At 37.1% G+C, this 22,815-nt stretch overlaps 1 pseudogene; it reads right to left on the bottom strand.

Annotated features, from left to right (window-relative positions):
• Nucleotides 1-2,935: 2,935 nt before the first annotated feature.
• On the bottom strand, nt 2,936-4,495 carry LOC120224345 (annotated as a pseudogene).
• Between the last annotated feature and the right edge of the window lie 18,320 nt (nt 4,496-22,815).

Raw genomic sequence — 22,815 nt, forward strand, 5'->3', positions numbered from 1 at the left:
TTGGGCTATATCAAGAAACAAGCCAAAGCACACATGGTGGAGAGTCCCAAATACCACTATGAGTAGGGAAAAAAAAATAACCAAAGTCTCAACAAGAGAAACCAAGAGACACCATTCAAAGAACACTTCCTGAAAGGACAGGCCCTGGACGCTCAAAGAACCCTCTTTAATATAGCAGCACTCACAGGGGCAGAGTGTATAACAAGCTTTTAAAATTAACAAGAGATAGAAAGTTAACCAAAATGATGTAATGGAAAAACTCTCCTCCAAAGAAATTCCAGGAAGAAATTGCAGCTAAAGAATGGCTCAAAATAGATATAAGCAACATAACTGAACAAGAATTTATAAAAATAGTCATAAAATTAATTGCTAGGCTTGAAAAAAGCATGGAAGACATCAGAGAAACTATTGCTACAAACACTATGGAGCTTAAAAATAGTTGTGAAGAATTAAAAAATGCTATAAATGAGATACATAATAAAATGAAGGCATCCAATGCATGGATTGAAGAAGCAGAAAGGAGAATAAGTGATTTAGAAGACACTATTATAGAAAAAAAGGAAGCTGAAAAAAAGAGAGAGAAACTGATCGAGGAAAACAAAAGGAGAGTTCGAGAGCAGAGCGATACAGTTGAATGGAACAATATCCGTATCATAGGAATCCCAGAAGAGGAAGAAAGAGGGAAAGGTGCAAAGGAGTCCCTGAACAAATTAGAGCAGAGAACTTCCCCAACCTGAGGAGGGAAGTAGACGTTGAAATTCAAGAGGCACAGAGAACTCCCCTCAGAAGTAACTTGAATCGATCATCTGCACGACATATCATAGTGAAACTGGCAAAATATAAGAACAAAGAGAGAATTTTGAAAGCAGCCAGGGAGAAAAGGGCCCTCACATACAAAGGGAAACCTATCAGAGTGGTGACAGACCTATCTACTGAAACTTGGCAGGCCAGAAAGGAATGGCAGGAAGTCTTCAATGCGATGAACAGAAAAAATATGCAGCCAAGAATCCTCTATCCAGCAAGCCTGTGATTCAGATTAGAATGAGAGATAAAAGTCTTTCCAAATAAACGAAAATTGAAAGAATTCATCACCACTAAACCAGCCCTACAAGAAATCTTGACAGAGACACTCTGAGGGAAATGTTGCAAGGAACGCAAAATACCAGAGACACCGCCACAAGCATGAATCCACAAAGGACACAATGATTCTAAATCCATATATTTCAATAATAACACTGAATGTAAATGGGCTGAATGCTCCAATCAAAAGACATAGGGTAGCACAATGGATAAAAAAACAAAATCCATCTATTTGCTGTCTACAAGAAACTCATGTTAGACTGGAGGACACCTTCAGATTGAAAGGAAGGGGATGGAGAAATATATATCATTCTACTGGAAGTCAAAAGAAAGCTGAAGTAGCTATACGTATATCAAAGAAACTGGACTTTAAATTAAAGGCAGTAATAAGGGATGAAGAAGGGCATTATATAATAATTAAAGGTTCTATCCAGCAGGAAGAAATAACAATTATAAATGTCTACGCACTGAATATGGAAGTACTTAAATATATAAAACAATCACAAACAGAAACAATGTTATGGATAAGAATGTGCTAATAGCAAGGGACTTTAATACTCCACTTACAGCAATGGATAGATCAACCAGACAGAAAATCACTAAAGAAACAATGGACTTGAATTCAGATCACAATGCTATGAAACTCAAAATCAATCATAGGAAGAAGTTTGGAAAACCTCCAAAAACATGGAGGTTAAAGAACACCCTACTAAAGAAAGAATGGGCCAATCAGACAATTAGGGAAGAAATGAAAAAAATATATGGAAACAAATGAAAATGAAAATACAACAATCCAAACTCTACGGGATGCAGCAAAGTCAGTTCTAAGAGGAAAGTACATTGCACTCCAGGCCTATTTCAAGAAATTAGAAAAATTGCAAGTACAAAATCGAACAGCACACCTAAAACAACTAGAGTGAGAATAACAGGAGCACCACAAACCCAGTAGGAGAAGAGAAATAATAAAAATCAAGGCAGATATAAACAATATACATACCAAAGAAACAGTTGAACAAATCAATGAAACCAAGAGTTGCTTTTTTGAAAAAATAAAGGAAATTGACAAACCTCTAGCCAAACTTCTCAAAAAGAAAAGAGAGAGCACTCAAATAAATAGACAAAAGCATTAATCAAAAAGGACATATTACAACGAACACCTCAGAAATACAAGCAATTATCAAGGAATACTATGAAAAATTATATGCCAACAAACTAGACAATTTAGGAGAAATAGACAAATTCCTAAACACACACTCATTACCAAAATTCACACGGGAAGAGATAGAGACCCATAACAAGTGAGTAAATTGAATCAGTTATCCAAAATCTCCCAACAAATAAAGCCCTTGTCCTGATGGCCTCCCTGGGGAATTCTACCAGACATTTAAAATAGAATTAAGACCCATTCTTCTCAAGCTATTAAAAAAAAAAAAAAAAAAAACAGAAATACAAGGAAAACTTCCAGACTCATTTTACAAAGCCAGCATCATTTTGATTCCCAAGCCAGATTTGATTCCCAGCAAAAAAGAGAATGATACCCCCTATGACCCAGCAATAGCACTGCTAGGAATTTACCCAAGGGATACAGGAGTACTGATGCATAGGGGCACATGTATCCCAATGTTCGTTTCAACACTCTCAACAATAGCCAAAACATGGAAAGAATTTAAATGTCCATCAACTCATGAATGGATCAAGAAGATGTGGTATATTTATACAATGGAATACTACATGGCAATGAGAAAGAATGAAAAATTTTTTTCTAAGAACCCCGGGTTCAACAGCTCATTTTTATTAATATGTAACACTCGAGGTACAAGATAATTGCTTCTAACATTGTTATAAATAAAAGAAATCAGTCATCAAAGGTTCCCGAGTGAACGGCATCTTCATAACCTCCATGCTTATCATCTTTGCTTTCTGGGTGTAATTTGATAAGATCATCAAATCGAAGAATGGTAATTGCAGCTTCTGTTGCAAATTTCAAACTCTTAACTCTCATTATGGTTGGTTCAAACACTCTTGCTTGTTTGTTGTCTCGAGGCTTACCATTGACCAAATCAAGACCAATCCATTTTAGATTTTTGCGTTCTGGATTAACCTGGGCCTCATTGTGGAAAGCTCTTAACTTAGCAACCAGATTGTGGAGTCTTGGGCAGCGCTGACGGCCAGCGTGTTAGGAATAACAAGGAGAGACCTTGCGAACTCCGCGATAGCTAGCTGTTCTCAAGACCCCATGCTGGTTGCATAGTTCTCGAGGTATATGGAAAGGGCTGCTTCCACGGCACCTCCGCCAGGAACCACAGATTTGGACTCCAAAACTCTCTTCACCACACAAAGAGCATCATGTAAAGAGCGCTCCATCTCATCACACATGAAATCATTTGCCCCACGTAAGATAATTGATGCAGACGTACGAGCCTTAGTATTTTTGATCAAGATCAGTTCATCATCACAAATTCTCTCCTGTACCACCTCTTATGTTTGTCCCAACATCGAAGCTTCGAAAGCTTCTTCTCCTTCCAAATTGGCCAGGGTTGACAAGACAGTTGCTCCAGAAGTTTGGCGATGCGTTTCACGTCCCTTTTTAAAACTCTTCTAACTGCCATAGCACCTGCCTCCACAAAATACTTCAGACACATGTCGTCGATTCCACCGGTAGTTAGAATAACGTTGGCACCAGTGGCCAGGATCTTCTGGATCCACTCCTTGGTGATATCAGATTCTCTCTGTCGAATCTGGTCCAGTTTTTCAGGGTCTGTAATAACCACTTGTACGCCAAGCTTCATTTTTGTTTTCTGCAGGCTGAAGTCAAGGCAAGCAATCTTTGCATTCACTATTCTCTTGGGCATGCCCTGGGACCCCACCACACAGTTGAGTGCGTAGCCGCTGACTAGCAGGCTCTCCGTCTGACTCCTCCCGTGGGCTTTCAGAATATTAACCGAATTCACAGGATAGCGAGGCTGGCCCCTGACGTCTGTGTATTTAACTGCAAGCACAACATCTACTACCATATTTGCGAAGAAATCCCCATTTATTCCAATGATTTTGGAAGACATCAATGTCTTAGCAGCATTGATCAGGCAATCTCTCCCGAGTTCATCCGTGTTAATAATCAGGTTTTCACTGATGTATCGCACGCTTCCTTGCAAGCAAGTAGATAGCCACTAATAACTGACGTGGGATGAATCTTCTGTTTGAGTAGTTCATCAGCATTTTTAAGAAGTTCTGCTGCAATAATAACTACAGAGGTAGTTCCATCTCCCACTTCTTTGTCTTGGAGATCAGCGAGCTCACAAAAAACTTTAGCTGCAGGATGTTCTACCTCCAAAAGCTTCAGGATAGTGGCACCATCATTAGTAATGGTTACATCACCAATATCATCCACCAACATTTTATCCAAGCCAACTGGTCCAAGAGAGGGGAGAGGGAGGGAGGCAAACCATGAGAGACTCTTGAATGCTGAGAACACCCTGCGAGCTGAGGGGGGATGGAGGAAAGGGGAATGGGCATGATGGACATGGAGGAAGGCACTTTTGGGATTCGCACTGGGTGTTATATGTAATCCAACTTGACACTAAACTATTTAAGGAAAAAAGAAAGAGCAAATGAAGATCTTTTCATAAGGCAGATAGTGAATTCATGAAAGTAATTAGAATGGTAAATTACTAACTCCAAAATATACATAGACTCAAGGAGAGTTTTAATAAATTGTGGAAGATAAACCCATGATTTGTAATGGAAGATAAAAAATCTTTGAGATGGCACGTTTGAAAGCAAAAATGGAAAACAATGGAAGTGCAAATGGAAGTTTTTCAGTCTGATAAAAATTCTTGAAAGCCTTAGCCACAGGTGGCTATGATATAGTTTGCATACTTTCAAATCAACGGATTTAAATAATTTTGGCATTTCTGAAGAGTATTATTTTTTCTACTATACTGATATACAAATCAAATAGTCTCATTGATTTTTAGAATTCTTAATTATTTCAGTGTGGAAACTAAAAGCATTGTGTACAAATTTCAGAGTATAAATGCAACCTGAAATAAAGCAGTTCAGTATTACTTCTTGTATAAAAATGTGTCATCAAAAGTAAACATATGAACAGACCATTAAGTTATTAAAGTTGTCCCTTTAAATTTGTTCTGGTATTTGTATTCTAGTTAATTTATGGTGATTAATAAAGGTACTAATAAAGTGCCTCCAGTAATCTGCATAAAACTTGGTAGTAGATGCTAGTTAAGTTAGCAGATTTTTAGAAAAAACTTATGCATTCAATCTGGCTTCTACTTAAATTTTGGACAAAACATAACAGGAGTTTTTATAAATTCCAAAGTGGTTTAGTAATGCATGTTGGGATTATGGATGTATATATAGAGGATATATGGTATAATTTCTATAATACTTCACCTCAGCACTCCATACTTCACCACATCCTAGGTCTCATCATTCCTCTGCATCTATAATTCTTCTTTAAACTCTTAATATTTTATTTATTTTTGAGAGGGAGATAGAGACAGTGTGAGCAGGGGAGGGTCAGAGAGAGAAGGAGTCACAGAATCTGAAAACAGTTTCCAGGCTCTGAGCTAGCTGTCATCACAGATCCCGACGTGGGGCTCGAACCCACAAACTGTGAGATCATGACCTGAGCCGAAGTCAGATGCTTAACTGACTGAGCCACCCAGGAGCCCCCTGTGTCTATAATCAAAATAACAATGGAATTGTTTGCATGCATCCAAAATCAATAAATCACGTTTTACTTGTAAAATTCCTAGAGGGAAATAGACTTGACTTTCATTTTCTTAGCTTCCAAACTGCTCCACAATTTTGCTTAAATATTCTTTCGGTGGAGAGATTCAAGATGGCAGAGAAGTATGGGGATGAATACATCCCACCCACAACTCTCAAACAAATCAAGGTTGAAACAAAGGACTCTGAACCACAGGAGTCCGGGAGTAAAGAAGACAGAGTCTACTAGAAAGACAGCCTCGTAGGGCTACTTCGAGGAACAGACCAAAGCACACATAGTGGAGAATCCAAAACATCACTATGAGTAGGGAAATAAAATAACCAAGTCATAAAATAGACCAAGGAACACCCCTAAAGGAACACTTACAGAATGGTCAGGTCATTGACAGTGTATGAGCTTCCTTTAATATAGCAGTGATCACAGGTGCAGAATGCATAACTGGCATTTAAAACTTACAAGAGACAGAAAGCTAGCCAAAATGATGAAAAGGAAGGACAACCTCAAAAGAAATTCCAGGAAGAAGTGACACCTAAAGAATTGATCAAAACAGATACAAGCAATGTAACTGAGCAAGAATTTAGAACAATGGTATAAAATTAATCGCTGGGCTTGAAAAAAGCATAGAAGAGAGCAGAGATGTTATTTCTGCAAAGATCATGGATCTTAAACATAGTTATCAGGAATTTAAAAATGCTATAAATGAGGTGCATAATAAAATGGACATGGTCAGGGGCGCCTGGGTGGCTTAGTGGGTTGAGCGTCTGACTTTCGCTTAGGTCATGATCTCGTGGTTCATGGGTTTGAGCCCTGCGTCGGGCTCTGTGTTGACACCCAGCTCAGAGCCTGGAGCCTGTTTCAGTCTGTGTCTCCCTCTCTCTCTGACCCTCCCCTGCTCACGCTGTCACTCTCTCTCCTAGAAATAAATAAAAATATTTTAAAAAAAAATGGACATGGTCACTGCATGCCTTGAAAAAGCAGAGAGGAGAATAGGTGAAGTAGAAGACACAATCGTAGGAAAAGAGGAAGCCGAGAAAAAAAGATAAACTGATCCAGGATCAAGAAAGGAGAGTTCCAGAGCTGAGTGATACAATCAAACAGAACAATATCCCTATCATCGAAATTCTAGAAGAGGAAGAGAGAGAGATAGGCGCTGAAGGAGTCATTGAATAAATTATAGCTGAGAGATTCCCCATCCTGGGGAAGGAAACAGACACTGAAATCCAAGAGGCACAGAGAACTCCCCTCAGATAACTTGAATCGATTTTCTGCACAACATATCATAGTGAAACTGGCAAAAAATAAGGACAAAGAGAGAACTCTGAAAGCAGCTAGGGATAAAAGGGCCCTAACATGCAAAGGGAGACATATCAGAGTGGTTGCAGACCTATCTACTGAAACTTGGCAGGTCAGAAAGGAATGGCAGGAAATCTTCATCTTTGATGTGATGAACAGAAAAAATATGCAGCCAAGAATCTTCTATCCAGCAAGCCTGTCATTCAGAATAGAAGGAAGGATAAAAGTCTTCCCAAATAAACAAAAATTGAAAGAATTCATCACCACTAAACCATCCCTACAGGAAATCCGAAGGGGAACTCTATGAGGGAAATGTTGCAAGGAACACAAGGTACCAGAGACACCACTACAAGCAGGAATCCTACAAAGAACACAGTGACTTTAAACCCATATTTTTCAATAATAACACTGAATGTATATGGACTAAATGCTCCAATCAAAAGACATTGGATATCAGAATGGATAAAAAAAAACAAAACAAAACAAAACAAAACAAAACAAAACAAGAACCATCTATTTGCAGTCTACAAGAGACTCATTTTAGACCTGAGGACACCTTTAGATTGAAAGTAAGGGGGTGGAGAATTATCTATCATGCTACCGAAAGCCAAAATAAAAGCTGCAGTAGCCATACTTATATTGGACAAACAAGATTTTAAAGTAAAGGCAGTAAGGAGATGAAAAAGGGCATTATATAATATGCACAGGGTCTATCCATCATGAAGAGCTAACAATTATAAATATCTATGGACCAAATTCGCGAGGACCCAAATACATAAAAGAATTGATCACAAACATAAGCAATCTTATTGATAAGAATGTGAGAATTGCAGGAGACTTTAATAATTCACGTACAGTAATGGGTAGACCAACTAGATAGATACTCACTAAGGAAACAATAGGTCTGAATGACATATTGGAACAGATGAATTTGACAGATATATTTAGAACTCTACATCCCGAAGCCATGGAATTCACCTTCTTCTCAGGTTCGCATGGCATATTCTCCAAGATAGATCACATATTGGGTCACAAAGAGCCCTCAATGAGTATAAAAGAATTGAGATCATACCATGCACGCTTCCAGATCACAATGATATGAAAATTGAAATCAACCACAGGAAAAAGTCTGGAAAACTTCCAAATGCACGGAGGTTAAATAACACCCTTCTAAAGAATGAATGGGCCAATCAGGCAATTAGAATTGAAATTAAAAATATATATGAAAAGAAATGAATATTAAAATACAACAATCCAAACACTTTGGGATGCAGCAAAGGCAGTCCTAAGTGGAAAATACATTGCAATTCAGACCTATGTCAAGAAACTAGAAAAAGTGCAAATACAAAATCTATCAACACACCTAAAGGAACTAGAAGCAGACGAGCAAGAAAACCTCAAATCCAGCAGCAGAAGAGAAATAATAAAGATCAGGGCAGAAATAAACATTATAGAATCCAAAAGTAACATAAACAAAAACAAAAAGCAGTTGAATAGATCAATGAAACTAAGAGCTGTTTTTAAAAAAACAAAACAAAACAAAACAAAAAAACAACCAAAATTGATAAATATGTAGCCAGGCTGCTCAAAAAGAAAAGAGAGAGCACCCAAATAGACAAAATCAAGAATGGAAATAGATTTATTACAACCAACACCTCAGAAATACAAGAAATCATCAGGGAATTATATGAAAAACTATATGCCAACAAACTGGACAACCTAGAAGAAATGGACATATTCCTAAACACACACATACTACCAATACTCAAACGGGAAGAGATAGAAAATCTGAAGAGACCCATACCAGTGAAGATATTGAATAAGTTATCAAAAATCTCCCAATATATAAGAGCTCGGGACCAGATGGCTTCCCTGGGAAATTCTACCAGATATGAAAAACAGAGTTAATACCTATTATTCTCAAGCTGTTCCAAAAAATAGAAATGGAGAAAATCTTAAAGTCTCATTTTATGAAGCCAGCATCACATTGATTTCCAAACCGGACCCTGATGAATATGGATACAATAATCCTCAACACGATACTACGAAATCATATTCAACAGCATATAAAAAGAATTATCCACCACGATCAAGTAGAATTCATTCCTGGTTTGCAGGAATGGTTAAATATTCGCAAATCAATCAATGTGATACATCACATTAACAAAAGAAAGGATAAGAACCCTATGATCTATTCAATAGATGGAGAAAAAGCATTTGACAAAATACAGCATCCTTTCTTAATAAACCCATGAGAAAGTCGGGATAGAAAGAACTTTAACATCATAAAAGCCATTTATGAAAAACCCACAGCTAATATCATCTTCCACAGGGAAAAACTGAGAACTTTCCCCCTGAGATCAAGAATATGACAGGGATGTCCACTCTCACCACTGTTGTTTAATATTGTGCTGAAAGTCCTAGCATCAGCAATCAGAGAGCAAAATGAAATAAAAGACATCACAATTGGCAAAGATGAAGTCAAACTTTCACTTTTTGCAGATGAAATATACTCTACATGGAAAACACGACAAACTCCACTAGAAGCCTTCTAGAACCATAAATTCAGCAAACTGGCAGGGTAAAAAATCAAAGTAAAGAAATCGGTTGCATTTTTATACACCAATAATGAAGCAACAGAAAGAGAAATCAAGAAACTGATTCCATTCGCAATTGTACATAAAACATAAAATACCTAGGAATAAACGCAACCAAAGATATAAGAGATCTGTATGATGAAAACTATAGAAAACTTATGAAGGAAGTTAAAGACCCAAATAAATGGAAAAACATTCCATGCTCATGGGTTAGAAAAATAAATATTGTTAAAATGTCACTACTACCCAAAGCAATCTACACATTCAATGCAATTCCAATCAAAATGGCACCAGCATTCTTCTCAAAGCTAGAACAAGCAATTCTAACATTTGTATGGAACCCCGAAAGACCCCGAATAGCCAAAGTAATAATAAAGAAGAACTTAAAACAGGAGGCATCACAATCCCAGACTTTAGCCTCTACTGCAAAGCTGTAAATATCAAGACAGTATGGTATTGGCACAAAAACAGACACATAGACCAATGGAATAGAATTGAGAACTCAGAATTGGACCCACAAATGTATAGCCAACTAAATTTTGACAAACCGGAAAAGAGTATCCAATGGGAAAAAGACATCCTCTTTAAGAGATGGTGCTGGGAGAACTGGACAACAACATGCAGAAGAATGAAACTAGACCGCTTTCTTACACCACGCACAAAAACATACTCAAAATGAATGAAGGACCTGAATGTGAGACAGGAAACCATGAAAACCCTAGAGGAGAAAGCAGGAAACAACCTGCTTGACCTTAGCCACAGCAATTTCTTACTCGACGCATCTCCAGAGGCAAGGGAATCAAAAGCAAAAATGAACTATTGGGATCTCACCAAGATAAAAATCTGCACAGCAAAGGAAACAATCAATAAAACTAATAGGCAACGGACAGAATGGGAAAAGATAGTTGCAAATGACACATTGGATAAAGGGCTAGTATACAAAATCTATAAGGAACTCACCAAACTCTACACCCGAAAAACAAATAATCCAGTGAAAAAATGGGCAGAAGACATGAACAGAAAGTTCTCCAAAGAGGACATCCAATTGGTCAACAGACACATGAAACAATGTTCAGCCTCACTCATCATCAGGGAAATACAAGTCAAAACCTCACTGAGATACTACCTCACGCCGGTCTGAGTGGCTAAAATGAACAAATCAGGAGACTCTAGATGCTGGTGAGAATGTGGAGAAACGGGAACCCTCCTACACTGTTGGTGGGAATGTCAACTGGTGCAGCCCCTCTGGAAAACAGTGTGGAGGTTCCTCAAAACATTAACACTAGAACTCCCCTAGGGCCAAGCAATAGCACTGTTAGGAATTTACCCAAGGGATACAGGAATGCTGATGCACAGGGACACATGTACCCCAATGTTCATAGCAGCACTCTCAACAGTAGCCAAATCATGGAAAGAGCCTAAATGTCCATCAATTGACGAATAGATCAAGAAGATGTGGTTTATCTATACAATGGAATACTGCATGGCAATGAGAAAGAATGAAATCTGACCATTTGTAGCAATGTGGATGGAACTCAGGGTATTATTATGAGAGAAATAATTCAGGCAGAGAAAAACAGATACCATATGTTTTCACTCATAAGTGGAACGGGATAAACTTAACGGAGGACCATAGGGGAGGAGAAGGGGAGAAAAAAATATTTAAGGAGAGGAAGATAAACAAACCATAAGAGACTCTTGAATACTGAGAACAAACTGAGGGCTTGTGGCGGGTGGGGGAGAGGGGAAATGGGTGATGGGCATGGAGGAGGACACGTGTTGGGATGTGCATTGGGTGTTGTATGGAAACCAACTCATCAATAAATTATATTTTAAAAGTTTCTCTCACATTTATTTAATACTGATGCTGACTTTTATGTCTACGATTATTAAAATAACCTCAAGTGCTTAAAAAGAATTTATAATAGGCACAAAATGAATTCTTTGTTATCTCCTATCTTTTGCCTTTACCACACATTTTTTCTGAGGGTAAGTCAAGTATATTTGAATATATTTAAATATTAGAATCATAACTGTTGGTTATCTTTTGTTTTCCATTCTGTGTCCTAAGAGTTAGAGCAAACTGAGAACATGATAAAGTGTAAAGACATTGTTCTAAATAGTGCCTAATTTTTCTTGATTTCCTATTATCACTCTGAAGGTCACAGCTATAAGTACCAGCAAAATTAATTTGTCTCTGCAATTATGCTATAATATTAAAAACAGGAATCTTTTGTGCTTGGCGGATCTTCAGCTCTATAAGTTGATAGGAAATAGTGGATTGAAGGATTTCAGAGTGGCTCTGGAAACTTTGAAAAGTCAATTATCTCTAAATAGCACCTCTAGGACACCTTAGATTCTTTGCATGTCATTCTGACACAAAAACACTCAAAAACTTTTTGCCCTTACAGTTACATTGTGACCAAATCCATTCTGTTTCTAACTCCTCCTCTTAATCAATGTTGAGGTAAAGCCTAGGGTTTTATTTAAGTTAGAAGCAGACACATTTGATCTGGAAATGCTCAGGTATCTACCATATTTCCAATTATGATTTGGTCTTCTATTTGGTCTAGTGGACAGCTTCCCATATTTTGTTTTACTCCATTAAAAAAGCAGGTGAAATTGTAGGGAATAGTTGATTGATACTGCAGATGAATAAACACCAAATGAGATTTATAGATGAGACCTATCTCACATATATATTAGAGTTACACGTGTTTGTGTGATTTATAAAGAATTCAAATAGATCTTAAATTTAAGAAATCATATTTTTTAATATTTTCAAGTTTTTATTACATATGTCTCCTGAGGCACAGGAAAAAGAAGTAAATATAAACTAGTCAGACTTCATCAAAATAAAAAGCTTCTGCACAGTGAAGGAAACAATTAACAAAACTAAAAGGAAACCTATGAAATGGGAGAAGATATTTGCAAATGACATACCCAATAAAGGGTTAGTATCCAAAATCTATAAAGAATTTATAAAGCTCAACACCCAAAAAGTGAACAATGCAATTGAAACATGGCAGGAGACATGAATAGACACTTTCCAAGGAAGACATTCAAATGGCTAACAGACACATGAAAAGATGCTAGGCATCGCTCATCATCAGGGAAATGCGAATCAAAACTACAATGACGTATTATCTCACATCAGAATGGCAAAAGTCAACAACATAGGAAAGAAGCAACAGGTGTTGGTGACAATGTGGAGAAAGGGGAACCCTCTTAAACCGTTGATGTGAATAGAAACTGGTGCAGCCACTCTAGCAAACAGTATGGAGTTTCCTCAAAAAGTTAAAAATAGAACTACCCTATGATCCAGTAACTTCACTGCTAAGTACTTACTCAAAGGATACAAAAATCCTAATTCAAAGGGATACACGCACCCCAATGTTTCTAGCAGCGTTATCAACAATAACGAAATTATGAAGAGTCCAAAAGGCCAACCAAATTATATTATAGAAAGAGTCCAAATGTCCATAGAATTATATATATATGTACATATATATATATACTTGAATATTGCCCATCCATCAAAAAGAATGAAATATTGCCATTTGCAATGACATGGATGGAACTAGAAGGCATTGCGTTAAGTGAAATAAGTCAGTCAGAGAAATACAAATATCATATGATTTCACTCATATATGGAATTTAAGAAACAAAACAAATGATCATGGGGAAAAAGACAGAAATTAGATTCTTAATGGCAAACAGAGCTTGCAAAAAAGAAAAAATTCAACTGTGAATTGTGAACTGGCCCATATATAGGAATTGAAAGAGAGTCCACAATGACTATAACAGTTGTATGTGTACCCTAGAGAACAAACAAATTGATATAAGGTATTAGAGCCATTATAAAAATAAAATGATAGATTGTTTTTCATAAAGATATTATAGATATTAGTTAATTAGTTTTCATTCAATTTCCCTGCACATAAAGAAAAATTTCAAAATTTAATGTATTTATATCTTTATCTATATATATCTATCATCTCTATATCTATCTCTATCTATCTCTATCTCTATCTCTATCTCTATATCTCTTTCTCTATCTCTATCTCTATTTCTATCTCTATCTCTATATCTATGAAGAAGTTAAGCTTAGATGGCTTTCATTCCCAGTATTATCTCTTTCCACTTGGGGAAAATCTATAAGTATACCCTGGTATGGTCCCACATACAAATTTGACCCAATTTTTATAGCATCTTTAAATAAGAATAATCAGGATATGCAAATTTGAATATTATGTTTATATCTGAAAACTATAGCACATTGATTATAGAAAAGGAAAACAATGTTCGTATTTGGTCAACTCATTTTCCTATAGAGTAGCTTTGTAGGAAATGGACTTAATTAACACTGAGCCAGAGTTTCTAACCACTGGGTTAAAAAATAGATCTAGGTAGACCCCTGAAGCACTGGCAGATATGATTCACTTTTTGTTATTCTTGGAATGGCATTTTATATTTCCTGTCATAGAAAGGAAAACTCATTGTAACTTGTCCCTCAGCTTTTCTTATCACCAAACCCAAAAATATCAAACACTTTTTCATATTCCCAATGGCTTATTAGATGGTAATTCGCACGACAAACCTTTTTAACGTGTCTTTACCCCTGAATTATAAGCCCTCCAGCATTATAATTTTACATTCCTGAGGCGCTTACCACCCATGCTCTTGGTTTGTGTTATGGCTATTTCGATGCTAGTCTATTAAATCCTTAACAAAAGGGACACAAAAACATGTTTTAGCATCATCTTTTTAGTATCCACATTGCCTGGCACATGCAGCCTGGTCAAATGTGAAAGATTGTCAGTCCAATTTGTTGTTACTGATTATCTTAGTTCCAGAATTAACAGGAACCGTAACAGTAATCTTTATATATTGTGAAAAATTAGAATCTTCATGTGTTCCATCCCAGCTTGATTCTAACTCAGAGAAACAGGAAACAAAAGGAGACAGGCTACATGGGAAGTCAGTATAGAACATCTAAGAACTCAGGCTTTCTAATCAGAGAAACCTTGGCTTGCATTTCTTCTCTTCCATCCACTTGCTGAATGACCCTAGAGCGAGAAAGCCATAATACCTGGAGTTATATGAGACTTCACAGAACAAATATTAATTGACTCATGGTTTGTCACACAGTCTACTAGTCTAACAGGATTAGAGGTAAAAGTGTGGGGATACAGAAAGAATTAAGGTAATTTCTAGACTATACATAAAGTAGTCCTTTATTATATATGCTTTGACTCAGCTATATCCCTTCTCTCTAATTGAATTGTACTAGGGATTAGGAATTAATTATTAAGTCATGTTTATAAGTTTATATCTTTCACAGATATTTATATATTTATTTAATATTTAGTGCTTTAATTATTAAGCTGTTTTTAAACATCGTTTATTTTTTTAAATGTTTTATTTATTTCTAGGAGAGAGAGAGAGAGAGAGAGACAGCGTGAGCAGGGGAGGGTCAGAGAGAGAGGGAGCCACAGACTCTGAAACAGGCTCCAGGCTCTGAGCTGGCAGTCAGGACAGAGCCTGACGCGGGGCTCGAACCCACGAACCCCGAGATCATGACCTAAGCGAAAGTCAGACGCTCAACCGACTAAGCCACCCAGGCACCCCTAAACATCGTTTATGAAAAAATACTCTTTAGCAGCCAAAATACACTCTCAAGTATAGCCAATTGTCTGAGATTCAGAGCATCATAGAAACACCATAGAACCTCAATTTCCTAAATCCCTTGTGGTGTTTTGGAAGTCAAAGCATTTATGTCAGGTAGAAGGACAGAATACTTTGCCTTACTTAAAGATATCAACATGTAATTCATTCCCTGAGAAGTTTAGTAGATAACTCTATATCAGAAGGTCCTTCATTCAGTATTAGAACTAAGAATAATCAAAGTTCTTTTCGTATTTGGAAAGGTAAAGAAAAGCTATCAAAAACTTTACATATTTGAGGTTAATTTCACATAAAGAGTAATATGAAGAGTTAGATTAATTAAAAGTATTTGGGTTCAAAACATTTACAAAACTATGTTATTGAACTGTCAGAAAGTATAAGGATATTCAGCATGTTTAATGCTTGATTGCAATCATGAAAGAGGTAATAAGAAATTATTGACAAATTAAAATGGATCCACTATGTTCTCATTTAATTTCTTATCTAATTGCTTAATATGGCCTATGGTTGGAAAGAAAGCAGCATTATGTCATTCACATTTTGCAAAACTGAACTGTCCCTGGGCTACTTTGGAAAGGGCTACTGCCTGAAGTTTCCTTTTTTCCACTCGAGATTGTCCACCACCTTATCAGCAAACTATTTTCAATTAATTTGATAAGCATTAAAAAATAAGAAGAAAAGCCTGCCTAAAAGAACATGAAATTCAATCCAATTTCACATTTTTTTAATGTTTATTTATTTTTGAGAGAGAGAGAAACAGAGTGTTAGTGGGGGAGGGGTAGAGAGAGGGAGAGCAGGCTCAAGACTGAGCTGTCAGTATAGAGCCTGACACAGGGCTCAAACCCACAAATGGGGAGATCATTACCTGAGCTGAAGTCAGATGCCCAACCGACTAAGTCACCCAGGCGCCTCCAATTTCACATTTAATGAGCAACTACAGTGCTTCACCAATGAGCAGCAATGAGACACCATAGTGGATAAGTATTGAGGATCCAAAATGAAAAAGACATAATACCCATGAGAATCTTATAATCTCAAGTTGGAAAGAGAAACTAGACTACCAATTGCATATTTAAAGTATGTATATGGAACCGGATAAGAGAGGGGGGGGATTGGCTTCTCCACTAATCAATTTAGTGAGCAAGACCCTACAACTTGGCATCAGTTTTTTCAGTTTCAGTTCCCACTTACCTCTCACAGTGTGAATATCTCCCTGTGCTGCCTGTGAACCTCAGGTTTAAGGTTTACATTTTTTATACAACTTGGTCCCTACAAGCAAGGCAACTCTCTTACCTAACTATTCAGCCTAAATAAGGGATAACCTGCTGAAGAAATGTATTTTTAATCTTAATTTGAAACTATGTAAGTTTTTTCTTATATTTTAGAACCTCTTTCCCAATGTAAGTTATGATTTCTTTTTTTAAAAAATTTAATGTTTTTATTTATTTCTTTTTTATTATTTATCTATTTTTCTTAAATCGCTTATTGTCAAGTTGTTTTCCATATAACATCCAGTGTTCACCCCAAAAAGTCCCCTCCTCCGTGCCCATCAGCCCCCTTCCCCTCTCCGCCACCCCCATCAGTCTTCAGTTTGTTCTCAGCATTCAAAAGTCTCTCATGGTTTGCCTCTCTCACTCTCCCTCAATATTTTTCCCCTTCTTCCCCATGGTCCTCCATTAAGTTCCTCCTAATCCACCTATATGCACAAACATATGGTATCTGTTCTTCTCTGCCTGACTTATTTCGCTCAGCATAACAACCTTAAGTTCCAACCACGTTGCTACACATGGTCAGATTTCATTCTTTCTCATTGCCATGTAGTATTCCATTGTATAGATAAACCACATCTTCTTGATCCATTCATCAGTTGATGGACGCTTAGGCTCTTTCCATGTTTTGGCTATTGTTGAGAGTGCTGCTATGAACATTGGGGTACATGTGTCCCTATGCATCAGCACTCCTATATCCCTTGGGTAAATTCCTAGCAGTGCTATTGCTGGGCCATAGGGGAGTTCTAGTGTTAATGTTTTGAGGAACCTCCACACTGTTCTCCAAAGAGGCTGCACCGGTTTATATTCCCACCAACAGTGTAGGAGGGTGCCCGTTTCTCCACATCCTCACCAGCATCTAGAGTCTCCTGATTTGTTAATTTTCGCCACTCTTACTGGCGTGATGTGCTATCTCAGTGTGGTTTTGATTCGTATTTACCTGATGATGAGGGACGCTGAGCATCATTTCATGTGTCTGTTGGCCATTTGGATGTCCTTTTTGGAGAAGTGTCTGTTCATATCTTCTGCCCATTTCTTCACTGGATTATTTGTTATTCGGGTGTGGAGTTTGGTGTGTTCCTTATAGATTTTGGATACTAGCCCTTTATCTGATATGTCATTTGCAACTATCTTTTCCTATTCTGTCGGTTGCCTATTAGTTTTATTGATTGTTTCCTTTGGCGTGCATAAACTTTTTATCTTGATGAAATACCAATAGTTCATTTTTGTTCTTGATTCCCTTGCCTTTGGGGATGTGTCAAGTAAGAAATTGTTGCGGTTAATGTCAAGCAGGTTGTTTCCTGCTTTCTCCTCTAGGGTTTTGATGGTTTCCTGTCTCACATTCAGGTCCTTTATCCAATTTGAGTTTATTTTTGTGTATGGTGTGAGAAAATGATCTAGTTTCATTCTTCTGCATGTTGCTGTCCAGTTCTCCCAGCACCATCTGTTAAAGAGGCTGTCTTTTTTCCATTGGATATTCTTTCCTACTTTGTCAAAAATTAGTTGGCCATACATTTGTGGGTCCAATTCTGAGTTTTCTATTCTATTCCATTGGTCTATGTGTCTGTTTTTGTGCCAATACCATGATTTCATTGTATAACTAAGTAGGAATGTGATAATAAAGTAATACATAAAGGTTTTTTTCCCCCCAGGGGTCAGGGCAAGAAAGGCTTCAAAGATGTGGCCTATAAAAGAAACATCTCAAAAGATTGATAAAAAAAAAAAACATAGTATAAGTGTAGGGGAGGAAAATTTTCCTCTACCTCCTTAGGCTCTCTAGCTGGATCCAAAAATTAAACTGACAAAGACATATTAACAAAAGAAAAGTATACACATTATTTAAGTTTTATGTGACAGAAGAGCCTTTATATGGAAATGAAGAGCCAAAGAAACAGTTAATTGTGAGTAGTTTTGTATTAGATTTGATGAAGAGTAAAATGTCATGGAAAAATATGATAGAACAAAAGGGTATGAACTAAGGGTAGTAAACTGAGGGAAACTTGGCAAGGCCTGTTTTTTCAGTATACTCTCCGAGTCCCTTTATCTTCAGAGATAAGGATGTTTCTTTTCTCTAGATACAGGGAGGGCACTTCTCACATGAGACTCCTATCCTGCTGCAACGGGGGTCAGAGTCCTTCTTACAACTGCCATTTTTCAAATTCCTTCTGCTTAAACTGTTCAATATACCAAGGTGTCATATTTTGGGATACCATATTATGAACCCCTTCATAAGCAAAGTGAGTAGTCTACTGCTATGTAAAAGTATAAAGCATCAAATGCATGACAAGTTTAAAGAATGTAAGTAGACTGAGACAGCTAGTGAATAGAGACTTTGAAGGGAGTTATGAGAGGTAAAGCTGAAAAGGTATGTACAATTCGATTGTGATGGTCCTTGAATGTCATGTTCACAAAGTATAGCCTCTGCCCTATAGGTGGTGGCAGTCATCAAGGCCTTTTAAGCAGTGGAGTGATATTATCATATTTCTATTTTAGAAAGGTAATCCTTAGCTGCCACTTCATGCCTCTGGCCTGGCAGAACCTTTTTCTCACAAGAAAGAAAGCCAAAATAAGAGAGTATCTTGTGGGAACAGTGAAAATACAGCTACCAGGGAATTCAGAGACCAAAAAGGATGCAGGTGAGCATAGGACCACTCAGATACTTTTATCATGCTTCCTGAGGCAGGGGATAATAGTGATGTTAATATTTGAACACTTATGTGAAAAGGTGATATCTTTTGGGGCAGATGCAGTAGGAATCAGCTGCTAAAACCTAAACCTACACTATACATTAGCATAGCTGGAAGGGGTCCTAGTGATCATCTAGTTCAAAGGTAGACACATATTATGCCTGCAAGGCAAATCTGGACTGTATTTTTATATGGCCTTTCAGTTAAGAATGATTTTTACATTTTAAAAGTGTTGTAAAAGGATAAAAAAAGAAAAGATATGTGACTAAGCATGTGGTCCACAATACATAACATGTTTTCTATTTAGTCCTTTACAGAAAAAAAATTTTCCACAGTCCAATTTAACCTCTTCATCTATGGGAGAAACAGGCCTATTTACTCATCATATGCATACATATTTATACCTCTGAAAGTTCATTCTTATGACACTGAACTAATTTTATTTTCGATTTTTTTATTTTTAATTTTTATTTCTGAGAGAGAGAGAGAGGCAGAGAGAGAGAGAGAGAGAGAGAGACAGCGTGAGCAGTGGAGGGTCAGAGAGAGAAAGGGAGATACAGAATCCGAATTAGGCTCCAGGCTCTGAGCTAGCTGTCAGCACAGAGCCCGATGCGGGGCGAAGTCGATGCTTAACCGACTGAGCCACCCAGGCACCCCGAACTACTTTTATTTACAAAGTACTTAAGTTCATTTTTTTTTTTTAGAGGGAATCAAGGAACACCAAATTTGAATGTCCTTGCAAGTCAGGCATATTCCACAGTACATAATACAGATTTGTTACATTTTTGTTACATACCACAACACTACCCAATTCCTTTCCTATTCTGTGCTAGTGATGTCTTAAAATACTCTTGAGAAACCATTCATCTTCACTATAGTTTGGTTGGAGTTTATTACATCCAAGCCCCAGGGACCGGGACATGTTCTTGGCATAAGCCAATCAGGGCATCGCATGCTTCTGTTCACAGTGGCAAAGGATCTAGTTCAATGTCATGATTATCAGGCTCATTATGTTAACATTTTTAGAAACAAGAATACTTACCTTTTATCTGCTGGATTTAAACATAAATAATGGATCGGATCACTTCTAACCATTCAGGCAATGATTTAGTGGAAGAGGAATTTATTCACTATAGATAGGAGAAATTGTCCATTAAGAAGAAAGAATTTTGAATAGGTTGTTAGATATCATCAGGTGACATGTTTTCTGACCTAAACCCCAGGTAACTTATTTTATATTACTAGCTGTAGAGGAAGGGAATGAAAAGGGGGCACTAACATTTATTCATTCTCTACAATATGTTAGATACTTTGTTAGGTTTTATTCTTATATTATGTTTGAATCATCCTCAAGTCAATCATATGAGCTAAGTCATATTATTTTCCCTACCTTTATGACGAGAAAACTAAGATTTTCCCTGGATCTACTCAACTAGTAAGTACCAGAGATAAGATTTGAACACAAATCAATTGAGTTCACAAATTTAAGCTCTTCCTTCCTGCTATATCATGAGGTGGAAGAACCTGAAAGTGCAATACAAACAAAAGAATTCTAAAAGTATTCTAAAAGCATAATTCTAAAAGTAAGCTCTATTTGGGAGCCTTATTAAATAAGAATTATAAACTAATGGAAAAAAGTTCATCTCCAATAAGAAGTACAGTTTTGAGAGTGAAAGGGAGCACTATAAAGAATTATGCTGGTTCAAAAGAATTCATTTGAGATGGTCTTGAGCTAACCAGGATTTATGGTGACACCAATTAGTAGTAAAAAAAAAAAAGGCCATATGATTATGGGAGGAGTCATGAAAATGAGGCAATGACAGATATGACAGATGACTAGAATATACCAAAGTCAACTAATATCACTGGAGTGGAGGCTGCATTGGGATGGAGCAGATAAAGGAGCCCTAGCAGATACTCAGGACAATTATAGTGCTGATCTCTGAGAAGGCATAAGCCACCAAGAGCTTTGCTGGGTAGTAAAGGAAGGACTCAAAAGGATGGGGTTCTGGCAAATTTTACAGAGCTCAAAATCAGATATTGCTGTCATTGTAACTCAAGCCACCCCTTCATAAGAGATCCCCAAGCTAAGGAAATGCAGGTTAAACATACCAATATGAATACTCCTTTCCTTCTATTTTCAAGAAGGATGATGAAAGAGACCAGTATAGGTTTCCAGCTCTTAGCTACTTTGCAGGTAGCTACTGTGTGGATCCCTCTGAGACATACTTGGTAGAGCTTCTCTGAAGCAATAGTGGAACATCAACAGCAATTCTCAGCTTGTCATTCTTCTAGTCCCGGACCCACTTGCCAATCCGTGCCCTTAAATTGATTTGCAGGCTCACCACCATCTCAAACGTTTTTCCAAGGCAAACAAAAACAGGATTTTTATTAGGTGTTCCTTATTTCTTTTACTTCTTTTTTCTTTTGATGATATTTATTTTTTCTTCTTTTATCTTTAGCCTCTTCCCCTGTTCTTGTCCTGCCATCTGTTCTCTGATATGGCTGATTTATGAGGAGTGCCATTTTGAAGGTGAGTAAATGAGTTTTTCTATTTTTCAGATAATGTATTCCTAGTCAAATTAGACAGCAACAGGAATAAAGACATTCCTTTCACCTGTGTGTTTCCCATCTACAACCCAGGATATTTTTGTATCTGTAAACATTTCTTGTGCTATCAAAAACATAATAAATTGTAGAACTTGACAGGCATATTTATTGGTAAACAGCACTTTGAAAGAATGTGTCTCTAGAGAATTAGTCTTGACAGTGTTTTTAACCAACATGTATTGAAACACTAGTACAGACATCAATCGACGAGAGCAAAGCTCTGTTGATGGATTGTGTTGATTCTGCATACGCTTTCACCCTATATGCCTAAACATCATTTAGTTATTCATTCCAAGATTCACCAGTTTGTGCACTGCTTTTCTGATGGATGCAAGATAACATCTTATATTTTGCCAACATCTTGTATAATGCACAGATTTGATATGCTTTTACCCGTAGACTCCACAACCTAAGATTTAAATGTGACAATGCTATTATGTTATAGTTTATCTTGAAAAACCACATACCTCTGGCTAGACAAGAGAGGTACTCTGGTACCAAGGGTATTTAGGAGTTTCTTTCAAGCATAGTATCAGGAGATATTACAGGAAGAAAGTAAAAAGCCACAGCTGATAGGGATAGGAAGTCAGACCTCTAAGCAAATAAAATTGCTTGTTCTTTACTACTGAACAACATTTGAAAAGAACACACTGAAAAACAGCCAGAGCAGACACACAGGAAACTTCTTCATATGCAACATAAAGGATGAGCAAGAAAAAAATCAGAATTATGCAACTAACATGCCTTAAAATAGAAGGGAATAAAATGCAGCTAAACTTGATAAAACACATTGTGTTGGCTTTCTTAAAGGAATCAGAGAGATATGTGTTTCAGAAGCACTT

The sequence above is a fragment of the Hyaena hyaena genome, unplaced genomic scaffold (genome assembly GCF_003009895.1).
Source record: "Hyaena hyaena isolate Hyena2069 unplaced genomic scaffold, ASM300989v1 scaffold_1165, whole genome shotgun sequence".
NCBI lineage: Eukaryota > Metazoa > Chordata > Mammalia > Carnivora > Hyaenidae > Hyaena > Hyaena hyaena.